We start from the raw sequence: 25,886 nt of genomic DNA, 5'->3' as shown, positions 1-25,886 counted from the left end.
ATAAATAAATAACATGGCTTTATTTCACTAAAAAAGCCTAATATAATAAATTAAAGAATGCATGACTTCAATGACAAAATAGTTTGCTATTTCCACCTATATTTGTATTGTAATAGAAACTATTTACATCATGCACATGTTTGATCAGCTACTATCTAAATTCACTCTCTTGTTAAATATTATTCCTGTTACACAATCTTATAGTTTAGAATGTGCATTGTTAACTTTGGCAACAGAATATTTTCAAAACACATACTTAAGAAATGATTGGCAAAACTGCTACAAAACGTAATTAAAAATAAAAATCAGTTCGAATTACTTACAGTAGCAGATCCCTCTGTAGTTGCTAAAGCTGCAGGACCTTGGCATCATCTCATGGAAATAAAAAATGGATATTTAACATTATCCATTATTGTGACATCGCTTCATGGAAATACTTTAGCATTGTAGCATCCAGCTTACTGACCTGAAAATGTGTGGAGCTGGATCCCTGATTGACAGCAATCTGTCACAAAGGAACATGGAGAACTGTATAAAACAATTCTTGAGTTTGCTTGTGCTGCATTCTGCAAGAACAGGCAGAGTCTTTCAGAAGAGAGAAAAATAGCAGACCCAAGCAAAAGATGAGGATAGTTTTTGGTGGATCGCAGATAGAGAGTGTGACCATGATAAGGACAATCAGTGATCTTAATTGAGCTACACTGCTGGGGACAGCACGACAGTAGCTAGTATCTAGTACCAAGTGCACATTTATTATTTTATGAGGCATTTTCCTTGGCTGGTATCAGTGGAAAAGTGTGATTAGTGATGTTAGGCTACAGATGAATGATTTGTTGTTAAACAAATGTTGTTGGGCTTAACTGCTATCAATGTATCAAAGTCTTTTCATCTTGGTATTCATCACAGTGTATTTAACATAGGAGTACTTGTAGATGTTAGCTAGTTAATCATGCATGCAATGTAACTAGTTTTAAAGAAATTTCTGCTATGGCACAAATATAAAAGTACTAAACTGTCTTTGATATTGAAATTGTACACTTATTAATTTATATTATACTTCATTATATTCATATTATACTTCATTATATTCTATCTATCTATCTATCTATCTATCTATCTATCTATCTATCTATCTATCTATCTATCTATCTATCTATCTATCTATCTGTGAAATTCACCTATATTTGTTTAATCATTTATGTTCAGTATCTATATCTTCCTTTCCATGCACACATACATTTTTTCCTAAACCTACATTTTTGTCTTGGGGGCCTACTGAGCAGCACATTTTCAAGTTAGCTCAGTTTCAAGACTCTCCACTTCACACCTCCAGCCACAGGCCCCTAAATGACATCAGCCACAGAGATATCTGTTATTGGAGGTCTTCAGCCAGACCCTTCTTGTGCAGGTAGTTTGTTTCAAAGAAATGTTAGGTGGATTGGCGATTCTAAATTGGCCCTAGTGTGTGCTTGGTGTGTGGGTGTGTTTGTGTGTGTCCTGCGGTGGGTTGGCACCCTGCCCGGGATTGGTTCCTGCCTTATGCCCTGTGTTGGCTGGGATTGGCTCCAGCAGACCCCCGTGACCCTGTGTTTGGATTCAGCAGGTTGGAAAATGGATGGATGGATGGATGGAAATGACACCCAAAAGCTAAACAGAATTTTCTGTCTGTTTATAAAACTGAGACTGGTGGACAATAATCAGCAGGGTGTAGTGAGAGCTCTTTTTATCATCATTTTCAAATATTCACATAAATTACTTCAATAAATATTTTAATTGTCCTAGATAAAGACTGTTATGCCTGGCCTTTACATCATTCATGTTTTTAGCTTTTTTTTTTCTTTATGCTAAATTTAAAGGGGCCTTGTCTCACAGCTTAGGTGATCCTCAAATAACATCTGCTTTAAGCAATATGCTTTTCCTAGCACAATCTAAAATACTTGTGAGTATAAATGCAATTTAAATCTATGTGTAAATTATTTGCCGCCATAACAATTTAATGCGTAAATCACAGTGATGTACTAATTGCTCACATTTATGACTTACCTCATTGTCTCGCCTTCATGTGGTGTCAGAAGAATTATTACTCTGTGTTACCTTACACCATGACACTATGGCACTTATAGAGCCTTGGCTTCCGCTATGACTTTTTGCCACTGTGATCTCTCAGCTGCCTTTCCTCTCTATGTTCTTACCCCTAACTTTTTAATGTCTTCTTCCACATCACCCAGCCAGCTCTTCTTTGGTCTGCCAAACGTCCTCCTTCTTGTGGGCTTACTCTGAAAAGATTTTTTGTATCAGGCATTCTCCCTATATGTCCTAGCTCTCGCAATCTCTGTGACTTGATCTTGGTCCTTGATATAGATCATATAGCTCCTTATTAATTATAATTCTCCATTCCTCAGCTTGCTCTATTGGTCAAAAAGTTTTTCTTAAAAAAGTACCTTCCTTAGATATTAAGGGCCTGTTTGTCAACTGCGGTAAAGAACTAGGTCTCTTTGTACTGTACCATTGGTCAGATCACAGTTTTGAAGATCTGTAGTTTAGCTCTGCTGGAAATTAAGGAAGTTCTTAACAGCTTTTGGAAGGTATGCCAATACTAGTTGGCTGCTTTTAATCAGGTTTGATTCTGATCTATCCTTTCTTTATGTTAAATTGAATACAAGGCATTTGTATTCTCTTTCTCCACTAAAATAGTATTTGCTTACTTGGAAGTTATTAATGAATGCATAGCTATGTTCTTCTCTCATTTTGATCATGTATTTGTCTTCTTTTCATTCATGATTACAGATGTATTATTGTGCTTTACCCTCTAGTTCTATAAAACCTTCCACTGGTCCATAGCACGTGCTACCAAATCCTCATAATCCACATACTGTAATCATATTGTGCAAAAATAAATGGTACCCCGCCTTTATTTTTATGCTTATAATTACCTTTTCCAGTCACAATCACGGGGCACACTCACTCACATCAGATAAATGTGGATATGTGAGGGAAAACTCATAGAAAATCCAGACAGTCAAAGAAAGATAGTACCAAGCTAAAATACTTTTGTATGTGTATGAATTCAAAGTTAAATATATGTATAAATATGTAAAAAAAAGTATATGCCTCCATAATCATTTAATGCATAAACCAAAATAGAGAGAAGTACAATTTGATTATATTCACTATCCACCATGATTAAATCCACATCTTTGAAGCTATGTGGCAGCAGCACTAACATCTGCTTCAGCATGCTGCCCTTCTGATGTCTGTTCATCAGAAATATTCATCTCCAAAAAGATATTGCACGTGGCTGTTGATCATTTTTACTATGATTTCCACATCTCTGAAGTAGCCCTTACATCGTTTCGGATTCAATGCACACCACTAAGTATACAAGGTTAATTCACCTCCCAGTGTCAAATTCAGGCTCATCTCACAACCATCGTACATTCAAAGTCTTCCTACATGCTACACTTCTGCAGGCAAGAAATTACAACATGTTACCAAATCACAAAGCAAATGAATGTGATAGAAAATTGTAAAGTTCAAATAGGGTTTATGAAGAAATCTTTAAGATACATGATGGGGGATATTCAAGCACATTTCATTTTGATCACTGTCCACAAACATGTAGAGATGATAAATTGACTTAGCTATTGCTAACACAGCCAAGTACTGTGTATTTTCAAGTTCATTTAATTTCTTGATTTCTGGAGAAATTAATTCTGTTAGCATAGGAATATAATGCACAATGCTGAAATATTTTGCAAACCAAAATAAATTCTAACAATGCTTTTGGTGCATATCACTAGGATCATTAAACTAAGTAACAATAATTAAAGAGAGATGCATTGGACTGTGGTCCACCTCTAGGTTCCAACACCCTGGGCTTTAATCACATGGCAGGATTCTGTCAAGGCAGGGTTTGCATTTGCTCCCTTGTGTCTGTGTGAGTTTTACCCTAACATTTCCAAAAAGGTAAAATGGAGCTATTATTGTGTGCATTGGTGGGCTCTGCAATGGACTAGCATTTGGTCAAGGGCTGTTACCTGCCTTATGGCCAGTACTATTGGGATAGGCTTCATCCCCCCATGACCCTGAATTGAATTAGGCACATATATAAGAATAACTGACAGACATCTAGTTAAAGTTATTTTGGTGACTTAATCATGTCTAGGGTGAATTTCATTTGGCTAAAATAACACAGATGTTTAAGCCTAACAAAGAAGTCAAGTGACTTTATTGTCCTACCATTCATACACAGTACTGCAGCATACAGAGGCATGAAATAACGTTTACCGAGACCGAGGTGCAACCATACACATAAATACAGGACAAGTGCAAGACAAGTAAACAACTATACTATAAATACATAAATAGATAGGAACAATTCAAAATAGATAGTAAGTAGTAAATAAAAAATAATAACAGTTCAGTATCCAGACAGCCAGAGGGTAGAAGCTGTTGTAGAACCTGGCAGAACTGGTTTGGATTTGACATTACCTTCTGCCAGATTGAAATGGGAGAAAAAGACCAGGGGCCTCATGTATAAGTGGTGCATACACACAAAAATGTTGCATATGCCCATTTCCACGTTCACGAAGAATTAGAAGAGAGCTCGTATTTAGAGATCATACTGATTTCTTTTCCCATGATGATGACTGGCTTCTAAGTCTATTTAAATTTCCATGAGTTATCCTCTTAGAGTTGAGTGCTGAACTGGGGCCAACTTTGAGGAATTGTGCTCAACCTTCTCCTTTGCAAGTTCTGTCCACCCTTGGGTTTTTAGCTACAGGAGCTTTTCAATGTGAACTGACTGACCAATCAGGTATTTCTCAGTCATCACTGAGTCATGCCATGCCATCTGTATGGGATGGTATTATGCGCATGTCAAGCAGATATATAAGATTTCCTTACACTGTGGTTGAATGGGAAAACATCACAGCGCAATTGGCAGGAACATCCAGTTTTCCAAATGTAATTTTTTAATTCAATTGCTTATTGCTGCTCTCATTCTACCACAGCAGACATTTCCAAATCTGTAGATGTTTCTGTTTTTTCTAAGAACACCGTTACAATTTTTTGGTGACCTGAGAGATCAACCTTACTGAGACCTTCAACTTTCTTTATTTTCAGATGCTGTGTGATGGATACAGGGGAGCTGGTCATGTGGCACCTTGTTTTGTGTCTCATTATTGTTTAGCTGCAAATTAAGGAAAAAGAGATGACTAAGGGGCCTGAGTCAAGTTAATTAAAACTAAGGCAAAAGAAGTTAATTAGCAGAAAAAACAGGTCACTAATGAAGAAGAAAGTTAGAATGAAAACCTGCAGCCACTGCGGCCCTTCAGGACTGGCGTTCGACACCTGTGCTATAGGCTTTGTGTTGATATAGCCAAATAACTGGAAGCTGTATAAAGTTTGTTTTTTTTTTTTTTCTTTTTGCCCAAGTAGACTGCATTAGAGCAATGACACATTGGACACAAAGTGCCTTTTGTTAAAATTCCCAAATATTTCTCCAAAGTAAAGCTGCTGCGAATGGAAAATCTTCTGTATGGCACGCAATTTTAAGTAGCTCAGCACTGCCCCTACTGGAGAGCTTTGGCCTTTCCAACGATTTTATTTTTTTAATACAGTAGTTATGAATACTACATAGACAGAAAAATGTACACCCGTGGATTTAAGAGGCATTTTGTATAATTAAAACGGAGTACATGTACAGCTACCATTAAGATGTATCTCCAGGTCTACAGTGTGTCCAGATTGCAATCCAACATCATCTTATACGAGCAAAACTCAAATCACTTTCCACCTACGAGGGGTTATACATAGGCAGAAAACGCATTTGTATTCACAAGTGTTGAATGCGGAGGCTGTTTCTGACATCTTCCAAATATGGCACGATTTATCCAAACTCAACTGCACCTAAATTTTAATATTGCCAAAGGTTAGCCAATAATGATTGGATTTTCAAAGATGAATGTAAATGACAGGTGCATAGGGGCCACATGAATAACAAGTGGGCATGTTTACCGAAATGTATATCAAATTAACGATTTATTTACCGTGTGAGTACGAGCAAGTCAGAAAAACCTGTCTACGCTCCAAATGACACACATGAGCAATACTTAGTCCTTTGGGACATTTATTATGCAAGCAGCGTCTACTTTTTGGTTCTTTTTTGCAATGACAATTCAAGCAAAATTACACCTTTTATTGTCTAACTATAGCCAAAAATAGTGTAATTTTGCTTGACTTCCCATTGCATACATAAGGGTTAACACAACATCCTGATTCCTTTTTGGTAAAGATTCTATATTTACGTTTGAAATTAAGTTATTTACCATGTGAATACCAGCAAGTCAAGAAAGCCGGTCTGCACTCCAAATGTCACACGTGAGCAATACATTGTCCTTTGGGATATTTATAACACAAGCAGTTTCTACTTTTTGATTCTTTTTCAGCAATGATACTACAAGTATTTTTAAGTTTCAAATTAAGCTTATAGCGATTAAAACAGGGCTCGTCCGGGATTTGAACCCGGGACCTCTCGCACCCTAAGCGAGAATCATACCCCTAGACCAACGAGCCCTTAATGGGAACAGCAGCACGCGTAACTGCTCGTGTTGACTGAGTTTTGAATTATAATGGCAAATAATGTAAGTCGAATTAAATAAAGAATGAGCTGCTGCTTCATTGAAAAAACGTTTCCTAAGCCGTGTGCTCATGTTTATGGTGCATATTTGGACTGGGATTTCAGAAAGCGTTCCGTTTTTTGCAACGTATATAGTAGACGCGCCTGATTCCTATTTCCGAGTCTATAGCGCCACCTACTGTAACTTCGTAATGTCTTAAAAAGTTTGTAATTGAAAAGCCAAGCAAAATGACACCTTTTATTAATCTTTTTAGTTAGCCAATAAAAGGTGTCATTTTGCTTGGCTTTTGTCTACATTCATAATGGCTAAAACGGTACAACACCCTAAAGTTTGTAATTGAAATTCAACTGATATGTTGTAGTAGGATGTACTGTATGTAGTAAGTAGTATAAAAAAGTGTACATTGAACTAAACGACATTTGAAGCTGTAAATAGAAAATCTGCAAGAATTATAGTTTAACATTTCTCTAGTTGTTTTATTTTGCTGTATTGCACAGAAGACAACAGTCCCAAATTCGTAGAATTCTGTTTTTTGGGACATACAATATGTAGAATAATTTTCAAAACATGCATGTTGCAATAATATACACTACAGATTATGTTAATAACATAAATATTATTCTGCAGCCCTTCGGTATGAACTTAAATTTCAATTTCAGATAGTTGACTGTCATCATCTGATTAAAAAAAAGATTGTGAAGAAATTGTGCACCCATTTTTAAGCTTGTTGCCAAAGTGATGTGTTCAGAAGAACAATGAAGGCAGGCTTAATCGGGTCAAGTTTTAGTTTGTCAGTGGTCTGAGTTAGATTGATGTTGCAGCTACCATAATAAATAGGGTTTTTGTTTTCTTCAATATTACATTTTTATATGACAATAAAACTACTCCATTACAAGTACACCTCCGTCGTTTAATCATTGAATTAATTATCATCTATTGCAGTCCAATGCAGCTCCTCTTTTTAATGTTTTGAGCAATTAGCTTTTATCCAAGGGAAAATGTAATAGCTAATTCCACATATTTCTACTTTCTTCCTGGAACATTCTTCTAGATGGTTCTTGAATGTATGAAAAAAGTGCTAAGGATAGTTGCAGGCCATCAGACCCCTAAAAAGGGATCTTTTACAATTTGAGCTTGTCAAGGATGATGAAGAAAGCAATGAACTGAAAAGGGAGCAATGTAAAATAATAACATACTTGTGGTGGGCTCAACAAAACATCTAGGAGAATTTAATAATGTGTTATATAAAAGGGAATAGCAAAATTAAATACATCTTAAAGGAAAGAAAAGAAAAACCAATGTAAGACATGTTGAAATAATTATTTTTAAGGAAGGAAGATTTTAAATAGAAATTAATGAGAACTATTTTTACTGCTTCTTATTGGCGGAGGGAATTCATGGAGTGATGGGAGGAGAAGAGATACGGTCTTTGGAGAAAGAGACTTTAACGACAGTCAAATCACATGATGATCAGCAAACCACACAAGAGACCAGATATACATTCTAGAGTGACAAGGATTTTTAAGAATGACTAAGAACACTAGAAAGTCAAAAAAATGAAATAAATTCTGTAATTGTTAAGGACTGACTTCTTAATTAGGCCAATTGAATTAGATCAAAACCTACAGCTACAATTCTATGGCAAAAAAACAGTCACATGTGTAATCTTTTGACTGTTATGCTATGTTATTTATGCCTTCATATGTGTATTGAATATTTATTTACTTGTACAGAAGCACACATTCACACACACACAATCACAGCCCTGCCTAACTTTTACGCTCTGTAAAAGTGTTTGGACATACAACTAGTCTTACATACAATCTTAATGGGTAAATGTTGCCTAGTAAATTAATACTGATTATTCTTCACACCATAAGAAGTCTTACTAACAAATTGGATTAAGGTGCCTTTAAAAATTGGATGTGAAGGAAAATGATTGCTTTGAAGAAGGAATTAAAATTGGGCTCGTCCGGGATTTGAACCCGGGACCTCTCGCACCCTAAGCGAGAATCATACCCCTAGACCAACGAGCCACCTATACTCTTGCTTTTTGTGTATTTTAGCTGTCTTTTGGTATTTGTCTATTACTATATATATAAGATTTTTACAATATAGTTTAAAAGCAGGCCTATGCACATTACTCAAATTATTCTAAGTGAAAACATGTACTAATGTTTTCTAAAACGTTTCTCACATCTTTCCTTTAAAGACTTTGTGGTCCCTGCCTGGTATTGTAAAATTTTAGCAACGTGTACAGAATTGGGGGGGTTGGGTGGAATGTGTTGCCTACAATTTCCTTGCCTGTGGCTCCCTCTACTGTTACGTTTAAGAATTGACAATTCCGTAAGTCTCGTTTATTTTTATAGCCGGTGGTTTGCCCTACATTTCTTTTTGACATTTTTTTTATTTAAATATGCAGCAAATGTCTGCAGTGGTTTTATATAAAATTGTCAATAAAACTCAATACGCGGGTCGTGCTCTACTAGAATCCATCGAACTGTTTTTGGAGCACTTCATCATTTCTTGCCGCGCTCGTTCCTGGTGGTCACTGCGGTGGTCGGTGCCTTCTCTCCTGGAAGCAGTGAGCGTGCTGGGGAGATAACACTTGCACTTCGTCGTATAATTTGCATTTGACAATCTTGCTACCTCCTGAAGTTGCAATTTGCATTTTTGTCAGGCACTCTGTGCCTTGCGAACTCCGCTTTATAAACCAGGACTGACTGTAATGTTTAATAGTTTTTTACAGAGCCACACTTTCCTGACTAACAATCCCAACAAGCGCACAGTCACATAAACATTTCTACTTATCTGTCCATCCGTCACCTATTGCAGCTACGCAGCAAGGACATTTTCTAGAAGCATTTGCGACAAACAAGGAGCCTGCACTTGCCGAAGAGGGTCTGCCCAAACCGTCTCAAACTCAATGTCCGTAATGTCGATTAACTGATTTGGAAAAATTGACAAACATTTCAGTCTAAGGTAGACGTTTACAGACTTGAATATGCGCTGCATAAAACCGTTATTTCGTTTTTTTATGAAAAAGCACAAAATGTGGAAGTAAGCTATTGATGGAAACCAGACACGTCACGCTTATTGTTGGAGTGTTGAAAAAACAAACAAAAGAAATTGTAAAGGTTTTAGTATCTCATGTGACTATACCTCTTCAAGTCACTGCTGTTTGACACCAGTTGTCTCACAGAGCCAATAAGCCTCCTAACCTGCAGAACGGTCTGATCAAGTTGTCGGTATACAGGAAGTGGGTCACATCTCGAGATATTGTAATCCAGGGCATCTCGGAGGCGATCTATGGAGTCAGGGATGAAGACAGATCAAGGCAGCAAATGCACGCCAGCACGCATCTTTACGATTTTTCTGACCACAGCAACTGTGTGTTGTATCCTGTAGCCTACTTTACGTTAAGCATTTTTGTTTTGTCCAAATATTAGGAACCTTTTCAAAGCCCAGACAACCAATTTCATATAGATAGATAGATAGATAGATAGATAGATAGATAGATAGATAGATAGATAGATAGATAGATAGATAGATAGATAGATACTTTATTAATCCCAAGGGGAAATTCACATACTCCAGCAGCACCTTACTGATACAAAAAACAAAAATTAAAGATTGATAATAATTCAGGTAAAAACAGACAATAACTTTATATAATGTTAACATTTACCCCTTGGGTGGAATTGAAGAGTCGCATATTTGGGGGAGGAACGATCTTCTCAGTCTGTCAGTGGAGCAGGACAGTGACAGCAGTCTGTCGCTGAAGCTGCTCTTCTGTCTAGAGATGACACTGTTTAGTGGATGCAGTGGATTTTCCATAATTGATAGGAGCCTGCTGAGCGCCCGTCGCTCTGCCACAGATGTCAGACTGTCCAGCTCCATGCCAACAATAGAGCCTGCCTACCTCACCAGTTTGTCCAGGCGTGAGGCGTCTTTCTTCTTAATGCTGCCTCCCCAGCACACCACCGCGTAGAAGAGGGCACTCGCCACAACCGTCTGATAGAACATCTGCAGCATCTTATTGCAGATGTTGAAGGACGCCAGCCTTCAAAGGAAGTACAACTGCCATTTTCCGTTGTGGTGATAACTTTCCATTTAAGTCTGTTTCTTATAAGATAATTTTTTTCCAATTCGTTTTCTTCGCCTGTAAATTACTATACGATAAATCATTTTATTTATTGACTTTGATTAACCACCATGCGACACGGGTATGCAAAGTTTGGAGCTCATACGATTATTTTTATTTTTCACTTCGGTAGTGTTATTCTTAAGGTCGGGTGGCAGATTCATATTAAAGGGGATGACATTACAATATATTTGACAATAGATAAGACCTATATTCGGCCTTTTCCTTACTTTTATATTATTTTACTGAAATCCACTTCTGGCTGAGCTCGAGTATATTGTTTCTAAATCTCTGTAATACTCAATGGTATAAAAATATGAATCATTGATCAGGAAATTCTTTAAATTTAGGAATTCACATTCATTTTAAGTCGCATTTGCTTAATTTGCCGTTCTATTTAATTCAAAACTCGATCTGTTTTAACGTTCAAATAAAATCCACATGTAAGTCTATAATCATGTCGTAACTTTTGTTAATGTTTGTGGCTGCAAAACGTCTAATCGTTATTTAATCTCATTTGGTTAGTTATAACGCATTGCATATTGGTCTTTCTAAGCGATTCATTCATTCATTCATTTTAGGTTGCGCCGGAATTTTCTCTTGTGATCCAAAATCTTCGAAGTGTGCGCTATATGCTTTGGCCTTCTATGGAAAGATTTTCTTTTTTAAATGTATTTTTAGTATATAAAATACTACATGCTACATGACCTTTGTATTTATCTGACTTGATTAATCGCTGTGTGGCAACGAGCACTCTCTCGCCCCTTGACGGGACGCTTATCTCTTCTATACACTTTGAGTCAGACACTGCACTGCAGGCGATCTGTGACATTGGGTTTGACTTCATGTTACAGCTGCAAATAAAAAACTAAATTTATCAGCGCATTTGTGTAAAAAAATGAACTGGTATGGGAATAGGGTGTAGATCAGGTAAGCTGATGTCTTCTTTATATGAACGAAAACAAAGTTCTATATTTTAATGAGCTCTTGTTTAGCATTGTGCCAAAGAGTGCCAACATGTTGAATGTTTGTCAGACATGCATGGAAGAATTTTACTGTTCCCCGCTGTACCTGTGACAATACTATTACAACTACTCTTTGCTCTTTAACCAGTCAACCACTTTTTTACACATGTATAAAATGGTTGGGTGCCTTTACAATAGTCATATTGCTCCTAAACTTTGGAGCTCACTCGTGAATAGTACCAGACAAGTATTATTTGTAGATGTGTTTTTAATTAAAAACCCAAGGCTTTTCTAATTGAGAAAGCTTTTAAAACTGTTTAGCTATTTTATTTATTTTTGTGGGGGGTGAAGGTGGTAATGAAATTTACATGTTTGCTTGTTTTAATGTAACGTATTTTGTGAAGTGTCAATTATTGTTTTGTGTGGTTTTTTTTTTTTGTTTTTGTTTTTTTTTTTTTTTGTATTATGTGTGGTCGAACCAGCATGAAAAGAAAATGGATGCTACAGAAATTAGGATGTTGAGATGTATGTGTGAAAGAACGAAGCCTGAATATAATTACAAGTACAGGTAAATGTGTGGAAGTTTGTAAGAAAATACGAGATAGAAGGTTAAAGTTGTACGGGCATATAATGAGAACATAGGTATAAATAACACCAGGAAAAGAACCGCGGACGAAGGAGAAGAGGACTACCAAGGGAGAAAGAGGTTTCAGGCGAGGAAGAGTACAACAGACACAAATGGAGAAGGCTGGTCAGATACAGTATGCCGTTAAACTAACATCTGCTTCAAAGATACGTGTACAGAATAAAGATGGCTGTGAAGTAAGATTTAAAGAAAGGGCTCGTCCGGGATTTGAACCCGGGACCTCTCGCACCCTAAGCGAGAATCATACCCCTAGACCAACGAGCCTTACACACACTCATTGAAAGCTGTATTCATTTAAAGAGTTTCATTGACATTTAATTGCTATGTATGTATATGGTGTACTGTATTATTATGCTGTATCTTGCTTTCCAATAACTCCAAGGACTCATTACTACAATTATTCTAAGCAAAGACATTTAATGACGTTTTCTAACATGTTTCTCATATCGCTCCTCTACGAACTATGTGGTCCCTGACTGGTATTCTAAAATTTTAGAAACGTGTACGGAATGGGAAGGGGAGGGGTGCGTTCATTTTCCTTCCCTTTGGCTCCCCCTGCTGTCGTCTTCTTGATACCAACTCCACAAACATCCATCCATCCATCCATTTTCCAACCGAGAAGGGTCCGGCTGCAGGTCGCAGACTTCGCCTTCCACGCCCCTGGCCTTCCACGCCCCCGGCCTTCCACGCCTCCTGCCTTGCAAAGTCCGCCCCACAACTGCCTATAGTCCGTAGAAAGAGAAGAAGAGCTGCTGTACAGTTTTTCCAATTCGAAAAAGAAAAGGAGCTGAAAACGTTTTCTGACACGGAACAATGGCACAACAGAACCAGGTATGGACTCACAGAATAAAAAGCTCAGTATATTTAAAGAAACTTTAGATCCATTAAACAAAACTAATGAGATGTACGATTATATACAGTATAGTGAATCCAAGTGTTCTCTGTTTATCGTCATTACTGACATATCCTATTTTTAAGCATATCGTTTTAATTATTTTTTACCTCTTGTATTGTTTCTTTTTAATATTTGCCGTATTATTTCATCTATATTAACTTTTTCACTTATTTATGAGATGCTATGTAGAGAATCTGCAATGTTAGTGTACAATATGAAAGGTATTTATGTTTATCGTCGTCATTAACGTATGTTAAATATCTTATCTTAACTTAGTTAAGTTAGCTATTTATAAAAGCACGTTAGCGCTTTCTGCCAAATTAGTATTACATATTATTTTTGTCTTGATTTCCACAGTCACATTTCACCATAAAGGCAGAGAATATAAAAACAACTTTGATAACATTGATTAAATATCCAAATGAATCCAAGTGCCCTCTTTGTAAAAAGCACAGAGACTACAGCATCCTACTACGTCACCTTCAGAGTCATGAAGGCCACATTGTCAAGTATGCAGGTAGTATATATACAGGGTATGCTAAGAGTGTGTGCTTGCAAACAATACTGACGTTTAGATTTCTGAACTGGAACTTTTTTTAAATACAGGTTAAAAAGCTGAGCATTTTCCGTTGTTTGGCAGGTTTTACTATTTACAGATGTAACACAGGGTGTGTCCCAAGTGGCCAATTCCATTGTTGTTTTTGTTTAAAAGTCATTGTCAACAGTTTATTGTATGTCAGTATTTAATATTTTTCTTTGATTAAATTTTTTTACCCCTGGTATTAGGGCCTCCCTAGTGTGTGCTTGGTGTGTTGGTGTGTGCTTGGTGTGTGTGCGCCCTGCGGTGGGCTGGGATTGGCTCCAGCAGACCCCCGTGACCCTGTAGTTAGGATATATAGCGGGTTGGATGAAGGATGGATGGATGTATTAGGGCCTTCCAAGCCAAATGAATAGCCATGGCTGTGGAATTTCCATGTTGATGGTATGACCATTTCATATTGTAACTATCATTTTTTGTATGTCTGTATTTAATGTTGTGTCCAGGTTTCCAAAGGACCATTTTGTGGTGTCTCTGTATTTCATCCTCGAGGCCCCCTTCAATTTTAATGAGTTATGTCTCAACTTTAGTCCTCTCTTCTTTCATTGTAGTATTTGTAGAGGGAGGATTATATCTGGTTGCTGGTTCCGATTTTTGTCACCTTCTACAATTTGTGTTGGATATTTGTGTTATGTTTAACTTATTTTATTATATTTGTTTTTTTTTTTAATTTCAACATACTGTCCATAGTGGTTTTGAAGTTCCAGAAATGCCCACCTTTCAAAATCCAGATCATTTAAATGTATGTTTATAATGGTTTGCATAAATATTTTTGTAACATTAAACTCCTTTTAACAACGTGACTCTGCTCAGTCCTCTTTAGAATGACATGCTGGCTTTGTGGAAGAGCTGGTGTAGAATGTTACTTGAGAACTCCAGCACCAAGGGGTAAATGAAATTTAAATTTCCTTTAATAACTCTAATTTAGTTCTGCAGCAATATGGCAAATATACTTAGCCATATTGTAAATCAAAGACGAATAGTCCAAATGTTTACCATTATAAACTTAGTGCTTCTTTTTGAAATCACTGAAGTAACTGCTCACATCGGACTGAGCGAGCAAACGCCCTTCTAAATGAAGGCCAAGAACCAAACAAAAAATTAGAAGGTACAGAAACAATGGACAGCCAGGGCAGGGTCATTTTTTGTGCTTATTCTTTTGGTTCTTTTTTAATATTTCCTTAGGTAAATATTATTTTCTATGTTTTTAGGTTTAGACTTTATTGAGCCATTAATGAGAAGACAGAGTAAAGACTTGGCACTACATCTGAAATGAACAAATGTCTTGCTATTCTGCTCCATAGCAATGCATTCTGCAGATTTCAGATTTTTTCTTTTAGAAGAAACGTCAGCGTCCCTTCTCCAACATCCAGCACAGGGCACTGATGAGCAGGTACAGACACCTCATTTTATAAACTTCCATAAGAAAGATAAATTCCATTTTGTTGACGCTGGCTTACAATGCCTGTGGTATAGTGAATAAAATGTATAAAAAGACTTAATGCTGGTCTCAGATGCTGACTGTTAATCGTTAAGCAGTAGGAGTCAAAGCCCAAAAGACTAAAAGCCTGTTTTATATCTTCTGACAAACTGTAGTATTAGTACAACTCTTAAAGGCCTTAAAACATTTGAAATGCATTGTGTGCTGTATTAATAATAGTGTATTGTAAGAAACATTGAAGACTTGTAGAATCTGTGATCAAAAGCAGCAATGTTAATAATGTATAATAAATTAAATTTGCTGTGCATTATTTTTTTTACTTTCCTTACATTCCTTGTAAATGTGGAGGAAAAGGCTATGAGCTTTATGATGACCATTTAAAGAATTTCCTTTCTTTCTTTTTTAATATAATGTATTACAGCAGCATGGAATCCTTCAGCATTTCACCGAGGCACAGAAGTGGTGTGCTGAGAACATTTCTGTGTTCAGAGGGCGAATCTCACTCCCTGCTTTACTGTCAATGGACAAAGACGACACTGAGGAGGCCCTTCAGAAATTTGATTTGCTATCTGAATTTCCAGAAGAAGAGGAGAGGGAATATGTCTTTAGACAAATTGTTTTTACACATGGAAGACATGCATCTGTTTTTAGATTAACGTGAGAGGAAAAAGGAAAATGACTGAGTTTTGTGAGAAAATGTAACAAACATACATGACCCTCATTGTTCAGTTACAACCTACAATTCTTGTTCTATATTTTATATATTCTTTAACTTTTTTGTAATAAATGTTTCAAACCAACTTCATCTTTACAGTCCATTGTCTTAGTGTTATGTATTAAAATAATGTTTTATAAAGCAGGGCAAAGCAATATTTATTTATAAACCACATTTACAACAGCAGCCAGAACTGAACCAAAGTGCTGTACAAGAAAGGGTAAAAGAAGCAGTTCAAATATACCGTATGTACACATCACAAAACTGCAAGAATAACCAGCCATTACATAAAAGATAAACTTAAAATACCCATATATACAGTACATAATTATAATCCTGAATGTACGTGAGCCAACATATACAAACAATGTCAACCTCTTGCAGGGTCAAATGGCAGCAAGAAGAAATAAGACTTTAATGATGACTTAAAAATGGCCTGTGATGGAGCAGACCTAATATAATAAGGAGAGCCATTCCAGAGAAAAGGAGCAGCCACCACAAACACCTGATTCCTCCTTTGCTTCAGCCTCGACCTCAGCACAACTAAGAGCATCGGGCTAGTAGACCACAGGGATCTTGTTGGCACATACAAGTGAAGAGGTTCCAAGAGGCAAGATGGGGCTGATCCACTCAAACATTTGAAAACAAGAAATAGAATTTTAAAATCAATTCTGAAATGGACCAGAAGCCAGTGAAGTGGTCAGTATTGGTGAAATATGGCCACACTTATGAGAGCCTTCAATAAGCGAACAGCAAAGTTGTGGAATAGTTGTAGGCGTCGTAACAGGGCCTGACCAATACCTACATACAAAGAACTGCAATAGTCCAAATGAGATGCTGTAAAAGCTTGGATGGCCTTTTCAAGATCAAAGAAAGAAAGAAAAGCCTTTACCTTAAAGTCTCAGCTGGAAAAAGCTTCATTTAACTTCACAATTTATCTGTCTGTCAAGTTTGAATGAGCTGTCACAGATCACACCTGGGCTAACTGAAGCTTTATGATACGTATATGGAAAGGGGTCCAAGAGCAATATCAGAGACACTCAAACTTTCTTAACTCTTGGACACCATGATCACAGTTTTATTATCATTTAGTTTAAGAAGATGCATTGCCATTCAGGTTTTAATATCATTCAAGCACACATGGAGGGTCTGTATTTTCTTGCTTTGATTTTAGTGGCAAATATATTTAAGTGTCATCAGTATGACACTTGTTAACAGTGGAACCTAAAGGTAACATGCCTATCAAAAAGATAGCTGGTCCAAGGATGGAACCCCACAAGTAAGAGGAGCTACAGAGGATGAGAACTCACCCAAATGAATAGAAACATTCCTATTTCTTAGATAAGATTTTAACCATTTCAGGGCATTACCTTGGATGACTACATACTGTTCAAGGCAGGATATAAGAATCATAAGATCCACAGCATCAAAAGCTGAAGTAAGATCTAGCAGTACAAGAATGGCAAAATCTCCAGGATTAGTAATTGGGAAGAGGTCGCTGTTAACCTTTAACAAGGATGTTTCAGTGCTGCAAGAACATCTGTATCTGGATTGGAATTTTTCCAGAATACTATTTTCATCTAGAAATGTTTGAGTTAGGACAAGTTTTTCAAAGACTTTAGATAAAAAAGGCAGTTTAGAAATTGGCCTGGAATTTGACACATTGGAGGGTCCTTATTTTGTTTTTTATAATACGTTTCTGCACCACAGCATGTTTCAAGGCAGAAGGAACACAACCAGAAATCAAGCTAGCATTTATTAAGGTAACAATACGTGGTCTGACAGAATCAAAAAACCCTTAACTAATCAAGAGGGGACACTGACCAGGGGACACTTTGTAGGATTCAGGCGTTACACCAAATCAGACAACAGAGACGATGACACACGCAGGCACAAAGTGATCAAAGACAGCTGAACACACTATGGGAAGAATCCTGAGCAGGCAGTGAGACCGATGACCTAATAACGGTAATCTTATTAACAAAAAAGTACATCTCCGTTTGGAGAGTAAGTTGGGGGTATGCAACAAATGACAAATTCCTAATACAAGAAATGGTATATGGCGATTAAATGATTTAAAATCACTAAAAAATTGATTTGTAATTATTGTATCGACCCAAACAAAACATTTTTAAAGTTAAGTTTAAAATCTGTTAGTTCAGTTCCAAAATAAATAAAAACGACGGTTTATGGATGTGCAACTTTCAATAATGCAAATGTTTGCATTTCTTTAGAAAAACAAACGATATATCTATTAAGCAATTTGAGAGATTCGCTTCACTTTTTTTGATAAGTACATATTTATAAGTTTGGGTCCCAGGGAGAACAATTATGCATTAAAATTAAAAATCAGGTAAACGTTTGAAAGTTTAATAACTCCACTTGAAATTTATCAACATTATAGCAGCAGCGAAGAACAAAATTAAGAAAACACAATTCAAGACAGACAATGGAAATGAAAGTATGAACTGTATTAGTAAGCTGGATCATTTAAAAAATTGTTCAATATAAACAATTTTAAAAGTTTCTTTTGAACTCGAAAGTTTAGACCTTCATTTTCATGCCTGTTGATTGCTTTGTTGTGTTATTGATCATCATTTATTTTGTAACATAATAAATTAATGTCATTAACGGAATTTTCCTTTATTGAACGAGGTTCCAGAAATAATGTCAGACATGCCATTTAGTACAAAAGTACCATAAAAATAATTTCAAATATTTTGAATGATAGAATTCACTATAATAGCAGTTAGAGCATCCACATTCATATTTAGTATGGGGTTTCCTTAATCTAAAAATATGTTATGCCCTCTTTCTTTTAACTATCGAATCCTGACTCATAAATTATAAAACTGTTTTTTGTTTCTAAAAGTAAACACGACAGTAATACCATAAAGAGAAACTCGGATTCTTGCCTCGTGATTGCAGGAAGTCATATTAATATCGTCTTTTACGGTTACATGGTAAATCAACGTTACTACGGTAGATTTTCAACGAAAGCGATGTGACAGGGGACGGACGCGAATGCTGGGGGCGTGGCGTGGAAGGCAGGAGGCGCGGAAGGCCGGGGGCGTGGAAGGCCAAGTCTGCGACCTGCAGCCGGATACTCTTGTTCCAACCCGCTGAATCCTAACTACAGGGTCACGGGGGTCTGCTGGAGCCAATCCCAGCCAACACAGGGCACAAGGCAGGAACCAATCCTGGGCAGGGTGCCAACCCACCGCAGACTCCACAAACATTTGTTGTTAAACCATAGCTTGCAGTAAAAGATTGAAACATTTGCTTTTTGAAATATTAAAAAGCAACGCAGTGCAGGTGTGTCTTTATATAAAATTATACACAATGCAAAATACTTAACTCGTAGTCTGCAAGAATTCTTTCAAATACTCTTGAACCAGTCCACAAATTTCTGCTTTGCAGAGTCCTAAACCCGAGGCTCACGGGTTACTTTGCTATAGAAGTAATGTTATGTAGCTTTAATATAGACAGCAACAACAAATTCCCGTCATGCAATCCAATTGTCCACGTAAACGCATATTAACACCTGACCTTTAACCAATCCTGGACGGCTTATCATTCCATCTAAGAGCTCCCCCACAGTGGGGCAGTTACAGTCGCTAATCAGCCCAACACGTACGTCTTTGTGATGAGTGCAGACCATTCACAGAAGAAACAGAAAACTTGAATAAATAATGAATTTAATAATATTGAAAGTTTACTTTTCTATACAGAAGTGGTCACTTAAATTGCTCAGCGGTTAACATCCCACCCATCAAGAATAAAGTCACGCATAAAACGGCATGCACACTCAGTTGCTCTTATTATTCTGTACCATTGCGTGAAGAAGAAGAATCTCAGGGTCATTTACCCTGGACAAATTGTTGGCTAGTTTTGGCAGGGGTTCAGTGACGATACATTGTCCATTGTAGAGCATCCTAAAAGGCTACAGTGTTCAAAAAAGCAAACTCATCTCAATACCATTTTCAGAAGCCTAACGGCGAATTCTACACAGAACTTTGGTTAGCGATGCAGTAGAAATAAGTTACATTAAGATGACATTCTTTACCCTGTTGTCAACAAGCAGATGAGAACATTTATCACGTACATGTACACTACACTGTAATAAAGGTGCCAAAGTTGTTCTTCAGAGCAATGCCACTGGGGAACTATCTTTGGCTCCCACATGAAGGTTCCAGAAAGAACCTTTATTTATTTAGATTACAATAACACATGCTAATTTCAGGTTTTCTAGATCTGTTGTATCCTGCTAGGTAGTGTATACTGTCTTAAAAATAATGGTTCCTTAAAGACAATTACTTTATTGGGTTCTTTGATTCCTCGTAGAGCCGTTGCTTGTCAAAGCACCATTCCATTCTGTGGCAGGTTCTCTGCATGTGAACTTGGCTCTTTGCTCTTTGAAAAGCTTCCTAATATGTTGAAAAACATTTAAATCTTTAATGTATGGGAGGATACATAGAACACAAACAGATTTAGAATACCTGGAATTAGCCTGTGTTATTATATGCAGGAAGGGGTCCTTTTAAATTCATGATATTCAGGTATTTCACAAATCTGTTACTCTCTGGTTTTTACTGTATGGTGCCAGTTACAGATCTGAATAAACAAACATTCTTTCTGTATCCTTCATGTGAATGGGTCTTTTGGAAACCAAAAATTATTCCTGTAAGAGCCATATGCTAGTCTATAAGTTATAATAAACATTTGCCTATATATTAGTGAATAGTCTATTGGAAGTTCTTAAAACCCTGACAAGCCCGTACAACTTTAACCTTCTATCTCGTATTTTCTTACAAACTTCCACACATTTACCTCTACTTATATTCAGGCTTTGTTCTTTCACACATACAGTACATTTCAAAATCCTAATTTCTGTAGCATCCATTTTCTTTTCATGCTGTTATGACCACACAGAATACAAAAAAAAACACACAAAACAATAATTGACACTTTACAAAATATGTTACTTCGCTTTCAGCGGGACACAGCGGAACCGTTATCATTCATGTTCTGGTCAAGGATTACTTAGCAACTTTGTTTGTATGTACACTGTATCTACACAAGCAGGGTTGAAATGCCCAGAGCAAATGAGTTTGAATGCAGCTCATAGATGAACTTATGACACAGCACAGAATGACAAAGATGACTCTCACCCAGATCTGACCGAGGCCTTCACCTTTATTGCCAGTCTGAATAGTAGGCAGCATTACTAGCTGGAAACAAAAGATATATACAACAGAATGCAGGGCTGGATTGACAATGAAGCAAAATAAGCATGTGCATAGGACATCAAGGGAAAGCTGGTACCACAGAAATTTTCCATTGCCAGATTTACCATGGACCATATGGCGTAAAACTGCAAATGGTGCCGCTAAACCAGGTTCCACAAAAAGGGGCTCCCACATTACATGAAAAAAATACATGCATACATAGATATACAATAATAAAAATAATAAAATAATACCAATAGGGGAAATGATACTGTATACAGTATATTAATCTTGAGAATACAACAAAATTAGAATCTGGTCACTGCCACATGGTCAACCAAAGGCTCATGTGATGGTTCTTGTCTTAGTCATGTCATCTGTGTTGTTCAGTCATCCACTGAAAGTGAGTATAGCGCAGTGTTGCTGGACGTATGACAATTATTGTACATGTACAATAATGATTTGGTGTGGACGATAATATAAAGTATACCATTATCGTACACAATTTGTACAATAATTCAAAAATACAATTTTGTATGATAATTTTATATGGAAACAAAAGAAATATTTTTTTAAATATATATATTTTTAATTTTAAATTCACACACAGAGATTCCCCTTATTAGTGCACATGTGGTGCTTAGACATATATGGGGGCACCAAAATCTTTTAAGTGCTTAGGGACTCTAAAGGTCTTAATCAGGCCCTGACAGGATGTTGCTGATTAGAAGGACTAGGAAGGATTGAGGAGCTCAGCTCAGTTAAATTTTGCAATCTGTGCATATTGTGAATGTACAAAATAAAACAACTTTGTCAGACAGATGCAAAGTAAAATATGCATTTTTGCTGATCTATTTTACATCCTTTCAGTGCAAGATGAATGTAAATTGGTCAGATCATGATGACAAGGAATACAATTTTGTACATAGGAACAAGTGGCCAGAAGGACAGGAGACAGCAATGTGGACCGTTTGGATGCAAAACGTCGTTACGAGGGCGTGTAAATACTTTTTGAAAACTTTTTATTCAGTTTTCTGACCTGATCTGATCACAAGATCTGATCACAAATCAGATCTTTGTCATATAATTGTGAAAAAATAGAAATTGAGCTACATTGTTTTTTTCAGATATAAAATGCAAGGTGTTATGCGGCAGATTATATCAAAGGTGCTTTTGCTTTCAAACAACAGGGCACTGTTAATGTAAAGGAGTAACAATCGAAAACAACAAAGATGACAATAATTTGACAGATTAAAATTAGACCAATTTAGCACTTCAAAGTGAATAATGACTATTAAGACTAAAAATAAATGCAGTGAAAAATATATATATATATAAGAAAGAAAGAAAGAAAGAAAGAAAGAAAGAAAGAAAGAAAGAAAGAAAGAAAGAAAGAAAGAAAGAACATAGACAACCCTGTACTAACCGGATCCTTATGCATCATTTACAATTTCCGGCATTTAACGGTTCTTGTGTATGGGGGTATTGGAAATTTGTCTGCCTCTCCACTGAAGTCCAAAACCATTTAAACAAATTTTTAGAGAAAAGTAAACCAGCTGCCTGGCCAATAATCTGCTGTTCGTATAGGAAAAACGCTGTGGTACTAGCACTGAAACACTTTGAGACCCCCAATGTTATTATTTACTTATTTCTGTTCTAGTGCTGCATATCCTCATTTCTACATGGGTCTGGCACTATCAGGTTGCTCGGCACATGTTTATAAATAAGCTCATGGTCGTCTGCAAAGGGGAAGCGGTGCAAAGAGCACAAGCAAAAGCAGCCTGTTCAGTCCCACTCGCCGCGATGCGCAATGACTGATATACTATATAATAATCTGCTCCGTTTATGACTTAGGCAGCATTTCGCCAGCTCCATCATCTACTCATGTCTGAAGCATAACTGGTACCTTTGATATAGTTCGACAATTGGCTGGTCTGTTAATTGCTTGCTTTGGGCAGCGCTTTTTCTTTTTTTTATCATTATTATGTTTTTTATTTTTTATGGAGACAACATGCGGAGTTTTTATGTAAAAATCAAATGTAAGTCTTTTTCACAACCGATTTTCACATTTGTTATAAGTGATAGATATGCCAGCATTTTGTAGCATTTTTAAATTTACGTTGTGTATTATTAATAAACCTTTGTTTTGTAATAGCTGCAAGAAGCAATGACGGCAAGAGCTACAATAAAAATTTAATAAGTTCTCTTTTTTCAAAAAAGAAACGTACAGATACTAGTGTGACGCATCTTCAGTATTCAGTACAGGGATTTCCAATACGTAGCCTAGTTCACAGAAGAAGAAGAGAAAGAGTGGGCCCAGGTAGTCTGGAAACCATCAGGACCGGGTTCCAAAAGCAGTTTGTATAAACTCCTATAGAGGCAAAACGAAAGGGGTCCAGAAGTTCAGATCGCCATCCTCGGCACGGCTCGCATTCTTATTTGAGTCTTCAGCTGAACGACGAGTCGAGTTCAAAACCCCAGAGGTCTGCACCTCTGGAGAACTCGCCAGTGTGTCTCAGTGCGCGAAGAGGAGAGTAATAATAATACACTTGGCACTTTGTCAATTTCAAAAGTTAAACGTTATGTTTCACCAAATAAACAAAACATATTGCGCTAGGACTCTCAGTCACTATATGCCTTCACAGTACCTCAAGCTTCAAATGCAACGTATGCTACCGCCACCTTTTTGGTTACAAAATAATAATAATAATAATAATACAAAACGCGTGGCAGGAAACACAATTAAGTAATTAAATAAAATTAGCGTTGCTTCAAATAATATTCTGATATCCCCAAGTGAAAATAATCTTCAACCATAACAACGAACAGCACAAAGAAATTTGTTTTGCGGATAACTGGTGCTGTTCTGATTTCAGACAACTTTTTATTATTTTTTTATTTTGCGACCTGCAGCTGCCTTTGTATTATTATTATTATTATTATTATTATTATTATTATTATTATTGGCGTTTGCGCCCTGTTTTGGCTGGGATTGGCTCCAGTAGACCCCCGTGACCCTGTAGTTAGGCTGTAGCGGGTTTCATAATGGATGGATGGATTATTGGCGTTTGCCTGATACTTGAAGGGATTTCAGTATCTGTGCTGCGCGCTATAGCTTATTATGTACAGCTGATTATTCATTTAGGATGGATAACATAATTAAAATCTAACACATATATTTAAACGGTGTCACATACTTGAACATATCTTAAATATTCTCTATACAGTATCATATAAAAGTTTTAAAAACGGTATGTGCATACTTAAGCATTAAAATATCACAATATAATAAAGGTCCTGTTCAAACTTTTAACGCCGTAATCAGTCTTGATTTATATTTCACAGTTGACTTACCGGCTCAGGTCAATATGATTGTCATACACAAATTACAACATGACATGTGCTCTATGATGTCGCGACCTGCAGGTTTAGGAATGAGCGAGGCAGAAATTCATAGACTGGTAATACCTGAATGGATTATTATAGACTGCGAGTTGTGTATTTTGCATAGAAACAGCCGCGCTACGTTGCAATTTAATATTTTAAAGAGAAAATGCCTCGAACTTTTCAGCAAGACATTAATTTAACAGAAAATATTTGGGAAGTTGTTGTCGTTAGACGACAGCAGGGGGAGCCAAAGGTAAGGAAAATGACATCAGCCCACCCCTTCCCAATCTGTACACGTTGCTAAAGTTTTAGAATGTCAGGCAAGGACCACATATTTTGTAGAGGACCGGTGTGAGAAACGTTTTAGAAAACGTCAATGAATGTCTTTGCTTTGAATAACTGTTGTAATGTGTCCATGGGCTGCTTGACAATCCACGTACAACATAATAATATACCATACTATATATACATAGTAATCAAATGTCAATTAAACTCATTAATTATATAAAGCTGACACTGTAAACTGTGGGAGGCTCGTTGGTCTAGGGGTATGATTCTCGCTTAGGGTGCGAGAGGTCCCGGGTTCAAATCCCGGACGAGCCCATTCTTTAAATCTTACTTCACAAACGCATTCCTTTTCTAATGCTGTGAAACTTGTCCATGCTTTTATCACATCCCGCATCGATTATTGTAATTCCCTACTGGCAGGTGCCCCTTCTAATCTTATATCACAGCTCCAGCTTATTCAAAACACAGTTGCAAGAGTGCTTACTCGAACCAGCAGCAGCGAGCACATAACACCCATCCTGCTCCGTCTTCACTTGCTCCCTGTGTCTTACAGAATCGAATATAAAATCCTACTAATAACCTACAAAGCCTTAAATAACCTCGCGCCAAACTACATCAGTGACCTTCTCCATCACTATGTGCCTGCCCGCCCACTAAGGTCCTCTAATTCTGGCAATCTTGTTGTGCCCCACACTAATCTACACTCCATGGGTGACAGGGCCTTCAGCTGTATAGCGCCCAGACTCTGGAATGACCTACCGAAATTAATCAGGTCAGCTGACTCCATGAACTGTTTTAAAAAACAACTCAAAACTCATCTGTTCAGGAAGGCTTTTAGCTCTATTTGACTTTATTACCCTTCTCTCAGTTTACTTCTCTGTCAAGATGCTAATGTAACCTGTATGTGTGTGTGCGAGACCATCAATTATGTTGTCTGT

General features: G+C 36.9%; 4 non-coding genes across 4 annotated transcripts; 1 reads left to right on the top strand and 3 right to left on the bottom strand.

Annotated features, from left to right (window-relative positions):
- Positions 1–6,504: 6,504 nt before the first annotated feature.
- On the bottom strand, positions 6,505–6,576 carry trnap-agg (transfer RNA proline (anticodon AGG)). Its single transcript has one exon. It is a non-coding gene; the product is annotated as a tRNA-Pro (tRNA).
- A 2,029-nt stretch (positions 6,577–8,605) lies between these two features.
- trnap-agg (transfer RNA proline (anticodon AGG)) lies at positions 8,606–8,677 on the bottom strand. Its single transcript has one exon. It is a non-coding gene; the product is annotated as a tRNA-Pro (tRNA).
- A 3,911-nt stretch (positions 8,678–12,588) lies between these two features.
- Positions 12,589–12,660, bottom strand: trnap-agg (transfer RNA proline (anticodon AGG)). The gene has a single exon. It is a non-coding gene; the product is annotated as a tRNA-Pro (tRNA).
- Positions 12,661–25,191: 12,531 nt separating this feature from the next.
- Positions 25,192–25,263, top strand: trnap-agg (transfer RNA proline (anticodon AGG)). Its single transcript has one exon. It is a non-coding gene; the product is annotated as a tRNA-Pro (tRNA).
- The last annotated feature ends 623 nt before the right edge of the window (positions 25,264–25,886 follow it).

Source organism: Erpetoichthys calabaricus, chromosome 2 (genome assembly GCF_900747795.2).
Source record: "Erpetoichthys calabaricus chromosome 2, fErpCal1.3, whole genome shotgun sequence".
Lineage (NCBI taxonomy): Eukaryota > Metazoa > Chordata > Cladistia > Polypteriformes > Polypteridae > Erpetoichthys > Erpetoichthys calabaricus.
This window is presented reverse-complemented; position numbering and strand designations above follow the sequence as displayed.